The 9812-nt window shown below is 32.5% G+C and overlaps 1 long non-coding RNA gene across 1 annotated transcript; it reads left to right on the top strand.

Moving 5' to 3' along the window:
• LOC131629082 (uncharacterized) lies at positions 1-332 on the top strand. Its single transcript, XR_009291947.1, has 2 exons — positions 1-43; positions 128-332. It is a non-coding gene; the product is annotated as an uncharacterized LOC131629082 (long non-coding RNA).
• The last annotated feature ends 9480 nt before the right edge of the window (positions 333-9812 follow it).

The following is a 9812-nucleotide window of genomic DNA, read 5'->3' as shown; positions in this document are numbered from 1 at the left end:
GAAAGAAATCCTTCAAATGAATCAATTAGAGATTCCAATCACGGTATGGATTTATAACTTAATTAGATAACTTCTTATAATTTATTACATTTAACTAAATCATTCATATTATGTTTTTATTCTGTAGTACTTTGACGAATTCCGTGCTGCTTCTTACCCGAAACTTAAGTTGGAAGAAATCAAAGAGGAATTGTGTCAATTTTATATTCATCAGCTATTCATGTAGTAGGATTTGTGTCGATTTGAAGAGAATATTATAGTACTCCAGAATATATGGTTACTAACTTTGTTCATATTGTTGCCAATTAATATTTGAAGTATAATATTGTTGATGTTAGAGATTTAGTTTGATTGACATAATGATGTATATATCTAATTTTGGATATTATAATGGTATTATATTAGTATATATATAGTCCTACCTATGGTTGAAAATATATCGTTGAAAATATATTACTGGTCGAAAATATTACAGGTTGAAAATATATTACAGGTTGAAAATATATTACAGGTCGAAAATATTACAGGTCGATCTGGGAGGCTGAAATTATAGGCTGCACTTTAAAATATCTCATTTAGCAACGACAGCGCTTTTAAAAAGCGCTCTTAAAGGTCCACATACGAAAGCGCTTTGTTACAAAAAGCGCTGCCAAAGATCAAAAAAAGAAGAAAAAAAACGCAACCTACCAAAGCGCTTTTGGAAAAGCGCTCTAGTAGGGGGGCTACCAGAGCGCTTTTTCCAGCAAAAGCGCTCTTATAGGGGGTCTACCAGAGCGCTTTTTCTAGAAAAAGCGCTCTTATAGGGGGGGTCTACCAGAGCGCTTTTTCTGTAAAAAGCGCTCTTATAGGGGGGTCTACCAGAGCGCTTTTAAAAGCGCTTTCGTTACCTACGCCAGCGCTGGCTATGAGAGCGCTTTAAAGCGCTGTTAAAGGCCAAAAAAAGCGCTTTAGAAGCCCTTCCGTGTTGTAGTGTCTTCAGTCATGTGATTGGTTTTTAATCAACAATTCAATTAAATTTAGGAATGACACTAAGGTGAGTTGATTGTGAAAAATAACCTTTCAAGACTAAAGAGAAAGAAGGATTTTTACATTCAAAGAGTTTGTACAATTGATCTAGTTGTTCTTTGGTGAGCAAAAATGCAGTTAAGGAAGACCTTGACTTTTGATTAAAAGTAGCTTGAAGTGTATGACCTTCACTTTTATTCTTTGCATTAAGAGCCTTTCCTTGAAGTTTCCAGCAACTCTCACGCATGTTCCAAGGATGTTTGTAGTGTTAAGACAAGGGGTTGTTAGTTTTCTTACTATTTTTTTGTCCTTGACAAAATATTCTTTTTGGTCCCGTATGTTAATTTTGGAATTCATTTTGATCCCTTAATTTCAAAAAGTTTCATATTGATCTCTTAACTCTTCAAAAGGTATTATTTTAGTTCTTTTTGTCATATTAGCGACTGATTTAACGATCGATTTTTGAGTTTTTTCATCGCTAATATGACAAAAAGTACTAACAGGACACCTTTTGAAGGGTTAGAGGACCAATATGAAACTTTTTGAAGTTAAGGGACCAAAATGAACCTCGAGGTTAACATACGGAGTCAAAAAGGGTATTTTTCCAGTGATACGTGTTGATCTGTCTGTGATTAATTTTTCTAGCATCGCTTCTTGTATTGTCTTTTATCTTTGAATCTTAGAAAAAGATTTCTAAAGGGATTTCTAAAGGGATTTCTAATCCGAACCAAATGCGGTTTTTTGCGGTTTCGGTTTGGTTTGAGGTTTTCTATTAGGTTGGTTTGGTTTTGATCACCCCTAATTAGCCTCTCATCTTTAAGAAGATTCAAGAAAAGTACTTATGTAATTGGTGCATTCGAAAAAGTCTTAAAGCTTTAGAGTTTCAAAGAAAGGAAGTGTGAACGCTTGCCTGATTCTGTCATAGTGATCATTGTTTTGTAAAAATACAAGAAAAGTTTCATAAAGTATTATGGCTAAATTGCTGATTCACAAAAACATTTAAAGCCTTTATTTGTCCAAGAAATAATCTAAAAATATTTCGGACTCTAGTCTGAAGAATTGGAAAATGTCTGAATGATTTAGACATCAATTTTGAATTGTTCAATCGATTGAAGCATATTCCTAATCGATTGGATAAGAGAACATTGAGTCCATATTAAATTGTGACAATGTCTTAATGAAGTGTAATGATTCCCTATCAAATCTTTTTGAAATGGTCAAAAGCAATCGATTATTTTGGTCATCCAATCGTTTAATTTGTAAGCTAAGCCACTTAAGGAAAATATCTCTTTCTGGGTTTTTTTAAAGATAACTAGTGGAAAATATTCTTATTGGTTCTTGAGCTCAGTCCGATATAAAAGCTCAACTTGGTTTGAGATTAGCCTAGTGTAAAATCTAGTTGCAGTTCATAGTCAGCCCGTGTAAAACCTTGGTTCCATTCAGAAGATAGACAATTCAAAACTCTGCATTGATTCTAGATAAGTCTATATAAAATCTCGTTTTATCTTGTGCACTAACTTCTCTAAGCTTTGTTCGTGTTTGGAAGGAAGACTAACCACATCAGTCCGTTGTTTTCTATTCGGTTGGAATTTTACCCGAATATTCATTTATCATTGTATAAAGGGGTTTATGAGTTTAACCTACTAACAGCTCATAAACATTATTGGATACTCTCAAGATCAATTTTTGAAAAGAGGGGTAGATCATTTTATTTAGACCAAAACACTATAAGTCCCTATGCCATCTATTTTTCCTTATCTTTTGCTTTTCACATATTTTCTTTATTATGATTTTTCGTTGCCATATTCACACATTTTTTTGAAAATATTTTTAAATTTAAATTTAGAAAACAATTTTGTTTTAAACTGTCATTTTCCAAACTCCATAAATCACCCCCCTCTTGTGTGTGGAGTTATAAGTTCAACAAGTGGTTGTACAAAGACTAATCGTCTTGGGAAGATGATAACTTCCAACGTCATTTATAACAAGAGACATTTCCTAAACACACATACGTTTAAACTGCGGAAAGAGATATTTAAATTCTTCTTTCAAAGCTTTTGATTTTTAAACTGTGGGAAACAATAATCAAAAATATGTTTATCTAACTTACCACATAAATGGAGATGTAGTAGATAAATTTGTCTTCCTTTGGACCATGAAGGAAAAGAATAAAAATTGAAATTGATTTTAAAATAAAAAATTTTGTAGTCATGTCTTTAAATGATAGTCAATTCCTTTATGTTTATAATTGCAAATTCACTAAGAAAATGTGTGACACTCTAGAGATGATATATGTAATTTCTCTAAGTATCGAACAAGAGCGAATGAACACACGAGGCAGGTGTTTTATTCATAAGTGTTTCTCAAATTTTAGAAATGTTAGATATAGTATTATCTTGTTTGTCTCTTACAAATATTTAAGAGTTAAGAACTAAAATTAGTTGTCATCGTAGCACTTATCCAATTCTTGCTAGAGGGTCATCCTATAATGCAAGTAGGATATTACACTCTTTTCACATTGCTTAAAGCTCCACAACTTTGATTCCATACCATATATTTGAGAAGAGTTATGAACATCTGAGTAAGTATTTTTTTTTACAACATCCCAGACATATTTTGCCTTAGGTAAAAATACTAAATGGCTTTGATAATCGAGTTGGGTATGAGTTTTTCTTAGTACAGATTGAGTATGTGGACCATTTGTTTGTTCAATATGAGGTTCCCTCGTTGATTTTATATTTTAGGCCAAATATCCCTTTTGGTCCCGTATGTTAACCTCGGGGTTCAATTTGCTCCCTCAACTTCAAAAAGTTTCATATTGGTTCTTACAACTTCAAAATGTACCATTTTAGTCTTTTTTTTTCTTCATATTAGCGACTGATTTAGCGACCAATTTTTGAGTTTTTCCGCCGCTAATTAGACGAAAAGGACCAACATGATACGTTTTGAAGAGTTAAGAGGCCAATATAGAATTTTTTGAAGTTAAGGAACCAAAATGAACCCCAAGATTAACCTATGGGACCAAAAAGAATATTTTACTTATATTTTATATATGGTGCTTAGGTGGGTGGGGATGACTTTCCCTCCTCCTCGTTCGATTCTAATGGTTCAAGACATTTTTCAAGGGTTAGGTCAAAGTAAAAAAACCTTATACATGCCTGCATTCAAATTGACATCCAGTGGTTTGAATCATTTAGAAATTGCGTAAAATCATTTTTTGTTAGGAGAGTTTGTCGGTTAATACTCACTAGGTGAATTTAATAATCGATTTAATTTGGAAGTTAACCCTTTCTCATGGTTCGATTTTTACTCTCTCCTTGTTTGACTAGGAACATGACCTACGCTGGTGCCAATTGCCCTCCTTTATTTTTTTTACATATGATCGACTTTATCTCATTTTAACTTTTACTTTCTGACGATGTGCTTCTTTTAACCTTGAATACGTTTGTCTTTGTTTTAGGATTGATGTTACCTATGTTTATTTTTATTTTCTTTCGACTTTTGTTTTTATCCTTTTTTCTCTCTTAATTAACATATTTATCTGTTTTACTATTTAAAAAATTGATCCAATATGAAACTTAAATTGTAAAGCAGTTGAGGTAAAAAAACGTATCACAAATATGATATTCTTGATTTTGTCCTTGTGTTATATAAATACTCCCTCTGACCATTATTATGAGTAAATATTCTCTTTTTAGGTTCATTGAATAATGAATGTATCTGGTCTTTTATGTAGACCAAATACATTCATTACTTAATGAACCTAAAAAAGGAATATTTGTTTATAATTCAGGCCGGAGGGAGTACTTATTTTTAAATGAATAGAAGAAAAATATATGCTTAAAAAAATCAAGATTCTTTTGCTCGTACGGGGATCTAATCTTAATGGTAAAACTCAAATTAGAAGTCAATTAAGGGCCTGTTTGTTTCAGCTTTAAAAAAATGGATTTTTTCTTTGTATTTTTGTAAATAGATTTTCTAAAACCGTTTAGCAAAATATATGCTTAAACAATCAAGATTCTTGTGTGTGTGTGTGTGTGTGTGTGTGTGTGTGTGTGTGTGTGTGTGTGTGTGTGTGTGTGTGTGTGTGTGTGTGTGTGTGTGTGTGTGTGTGTGTGTGTGTGTGTGTGTGTGTGTGTGTGTGTGTGTGTGTGTGTGTGTGTTTGTGAAAAAGCCCATTAGTTTAGGTTAGCTTGTACCCTAAGTTGGCTTGTAATGGGTATTTGTGAAAAAGCCCATTAGTTTAGTATGTTATGTTTTATTATAAATAGCATACTAGTCTCTCATCATTGTATGTTGTTAATCCTAATTTAGGGTGAGATGGTTATTTGTTATTCTTGTAACTTGTAATCTTGGTTTTAAGAGTAAGGAAAGAATAGTAGTTATAAACAATCCTTGTTATTCTTCTTGTTTTTCCCTAATTCTCTATTATACTTTGTTCTTGACATTGTTTTTCACAATTATATATATATATATATATATATATATATATATATATATATATATATATATATATATATATATATATATATATATATATATATATACACACACACACACACACACACACACACACACACACTTTTCATACCTCATTCTATTTTTTTACTCATTCACTAACTTAGATGTTGGGGTGTTAACCTTGCAGTTCCATCCCCATGTGTTCAACGACACTAGAGACTTGCAGCACCGCATCAGAAGTTCATCATCTCGATTCACACATAATTCTCATGTTTTGTGTCGGACAAAGGTCCAACTAAGAAAAGTTCATTTGTTGCTTCGAAATAGGGTATAATAAGTGTCTAATTCATCCATATATATATACACCAACTTGATTATGACTTACACAAACTTTTCATCCCTCACTCTATCTTTTTGGACTCATTCATTGACTTAGATGTTGGGAGTGCTAACCTTGCATGTTCATCCCCATGTGTTCAATCACACTAGAGACTTGCAGTACCACATCATAAGTTCACCAGTTTGAATCACATATAATTCTAGTTGCGATCTAAAACAGTGGCGCCGTCTATGAGAATCAACATTCTATTCTCACAAATTTCCACAATCTGATAATATCCAATAAGAAGTCCAGTTTACAGTAAAGGAGCATTAAGATATGAGAGGATAACCTCTGTTGAGAATTTCTTCAAATCTTTTGACCTGACACCACTTATGTTTCCCAGTGTTGCAGGGGTCGGAGGAAAATCATTGTGCGAGGAGGAGTTTCAGCAGTTGAACTTCTTTCGATCGGCATAAACTTAAAGAGAAATATAAAGATTAAGAAATGAAGTCAAACATTCTAAAGTCAAGAAAGGATTGATGGGACCTCAACACAACATTTTCAAAATCCATTACTGTAGTAACGCAAACGCTAGGCGACAACGAAACTTCTGGTGGTCCACCACGCCTCTAAACAATCGGAAACACAAGATTATGAACTCATATTTTAGGCCGATGTGAAAGGCCTTCATCTTCGGGCGTATGTCAATCCATAACTCGTTAGTTCGAGATTATAGATCTATAGAAGTCCGTCACAAAACAAATGGTTGGAAGTGCTTCGAGTTTGCATTTCATCATTATCCCTTCAAGAAAGGCATCGTCAACGCTATTAGGATAACTTCAAATTGTGTAGGATAACTTCAATGGATAACTTGTCATTTGTTCAGTCACCAATTGATAGGTCAAGCCCAAGTACTGATTTTTTACCTGAACATAGCTTACCTCAAAGTACGTTAAGCAGCCATACTCAACTGTCTCAACCTAATACTAGAGTCACTCATTCTCAAAATGTCCTTGACAGAATAACTATGACAAGAATTTCTCTACACCCTCAACCATTGGTCTTAACCATATGTCCCTACTAATACCATCTGGTCTGAGGAGTCTCTTTCAGCTACCATATAAAATTCCACACATCCAGAAGCCTTACATTTCAAGGACCATCCTATGTTGACAAGAGACAAGACTGGTCAATCCAAACCTATAACATTTCCCACACATGCGGAACCTTAATCTGTAAAGAAATCTCTATCCTAACCTGAGTAGCATCAAGCTATCAAGCTTGAATATGGTGCTCTTTTGGCTAATCATACTTTGACTTTGACAACTCTCTCACCTCATTGAAAACTTGTTGGATGCAAATGAGTCGCCAAGGTCAATGAGAACCTCTATGGCACAATGAATAAGTACCTAGTCATACTTGTAGCCAAAGGCTCGTCAATTTGGCTTTAACTTTAACGAAACTTTTTCTAGTTGTGAAGTCGGCCACAATTAGAGTAATTCTCACTCTTGCCCTGACCAACAAATGAAAACTCCAAAAAATTGACATCAATAATGCTTTTATGAATGACTCTATTCAAGAAGAGGTTTATATGTCCCAACCACTTGGTTTTGAAAAGTAAGATTCTACCATGGTTTGCAAGTTGAATAAAACTCTATATGTACTTGAGCAAGCTTCAAGAGTTTGGTATGAAAATTTGTCTCAAGCATTAATTCAGATTGACTTCCTTCACACTAGATGTGATCATTCTTTATTCATTTACTCACATCAAGGTCTCACCATGTATGATTTGGTCTATGTTGATAACATCCTTATAACATGGTCCTCCATTATCCTAGTTCACAAACTCATTGGTTTTCTCCATGCCACATCTTCTCTCAAAAAGCTTGGTAAGCTTGAGTACTTTTAGGCATTAAACTCAAGAATCTTTTCACTAATTGTATGCTCCTTACTCGGACCAAATTCATTTGAGATTTACTCACTTAAGCCAAGATATGCAATGAAAAGAGAGTTACAACTCCAATATTGAGTACTTGCAGATTTAGCAAGCATGGTTCTTCCACACTCCTATATCCTCATCAATACAATTCCATAGTTAAGGTCTTACAATTACATTGCCTTTGGCCTCTCCTTATGAATCTCATTGGTCAGCAGTTAAAAGAATCTTGCGCTATCTGAGTTACTGAGTTACTTCTCACTTCAACTTCATTATCACACAAATTCTCTCTAAGAGCTTATAGTAGTGACTCAAATTGGCTAAATGATCCAGACGATCATAGATTTACTTTTGATTCCTCTATTTTTTTATCAAATTGATTCCTCCATTTTTTTAAAAATTAAATCTCATGTCATGAAACTCTAAATAAGAACTTATTGTTGAAGAATTGAAGCAGAACGCAATGCCTTGACTCAAAATTTTATCAAAATATATATTGTTTACGATAACAACAAAATACAATTGATAAAGACGGTTTGATAGTTTCCCTGTGACAATGAAAATTGCTTATACATTTCTTTTTTTTGTCATATATGAAAACGTTAAACTAAATCAATGTTGTCCAACATTAAGTATAAATGTGCATTTAATAGATAACCTTTTTTTGAGAAACTCAAAAGTATAGCAACATCCTAAAAATAGAAAAATCATAAACAATAATTTCAATGAAATATATTAAGTATTATTTTATTAACATAAATTAGCAAAATGATAAACAATAACTTCAATGAAATATAGTATTTTATTAACATTAAAATCAAAATTTATTATGCACTCAATTAAAACATAAATTATGATAGGGAGAGATAAGAAAGATGTGACAAAATTACGAAAATTCAATAATAAAATTGATTCTATTAAGGCTTTGTTTGACAAACTCTATTTTTAGCTTATAGCATATAACTTATAGCTTATAAGCTCGTATGATAATAAAAAACATGTTTGGCAACTATTTATTCATCACGAGCTTATAGTTTAATTTTTCAGACGCTATTTTAAATAGCGTTTTAGCTTATATCTTATGACTTATCATTTTTTTTCATTGTTACCCTTATAAATTTTAATTATTTTAAATATATATTTAATTATTAATTAAGAAATATCATTTTATGTTATTTTACATTTATCAGTTAGTTAAACTGCTAATTTTACCAAATATTTTAGTTAGTTTATCAACTATCAGTCATCAGCCATCAGTCATCAGCCATTAGCCATCAACTATAAGCTATCAGCTAGCTTATCACCCAACCGTTGATTTTACCAAACAGAGCCTAAGGATAGGTGGTATTGATAACCAAGAAAACTCTTGAGAAAAATCAAGCTTAAATGTTCCCCAAGACAACAAAGTCGTCATAATGGGCAAGGTCAACTTTTTGCCAGTTCTATTGTATTTTATTATGGACATAATTTATCGAGATCTCTTTATTTTTGTGAGTTTCATATAGCTGATCAATTTATTCTGGAGATAAAATGTTTATTATGTCTGAAGATTCTTTTATATTTTCTATATCCTCAATTGGGCCATCTTTATTCGTAGCTCCTTTTTTTGTTCGATGATTTTTATCTTTGGAACCGATTGGTCTTCCACGCTTCATGCGTGGTTGAGACTTACTAGGTTGTTCAATAAGGATATCCATTTTTATTGGAGCATTTGTAGTTGGTATAAATGATTTAGTCACACTTTTTGGTTCACTGAATGCATCTAGTAATTGATTTGTTAAGTTTTGCAAGTGAATTATCTTTTGAACTTATAGTTCACATTATTTTGTTCAAGGATCAGGATATCATAATGATAATTCATTCCAAGTGATATATTTTTCCAGCTTCTTATTATCCCCCCTAATGTTGGAAAATTTGATTAATTAAAATGACAATCATTAAAACGAGCAATAAATAAATCTCCTGTTGTTGATTCAAGGTACTTTACAATAGATGGAGATTTATATCCAACATATATTTTCATCCTCCTTTGAGGACTCATCTTAGTGAATTGTGGTAGAGAAATTGGAACATACGCTGCACATCTAA

The sequence above is a fragment of the Vicia villosa genome, unplaced genomic scaffold, assembly GCF_029867415.1.
Source record: "Vicia villosa cultivar HV-30 ecotype Madison, WI unplaced genomic scaffold, Vvil1.0 ctg.000506F_1_1, whole genome shotgun sequence".
Lineage (NCBI taxonomy): Eukaryota > Viridiplantae > Streptophyta > Magnoliopsida > Fabales > Fabaceae > Vicia > Vicia villosa.
This window is presented reverse-complemented; position numbering and strand designations above follow the sequence as displayed.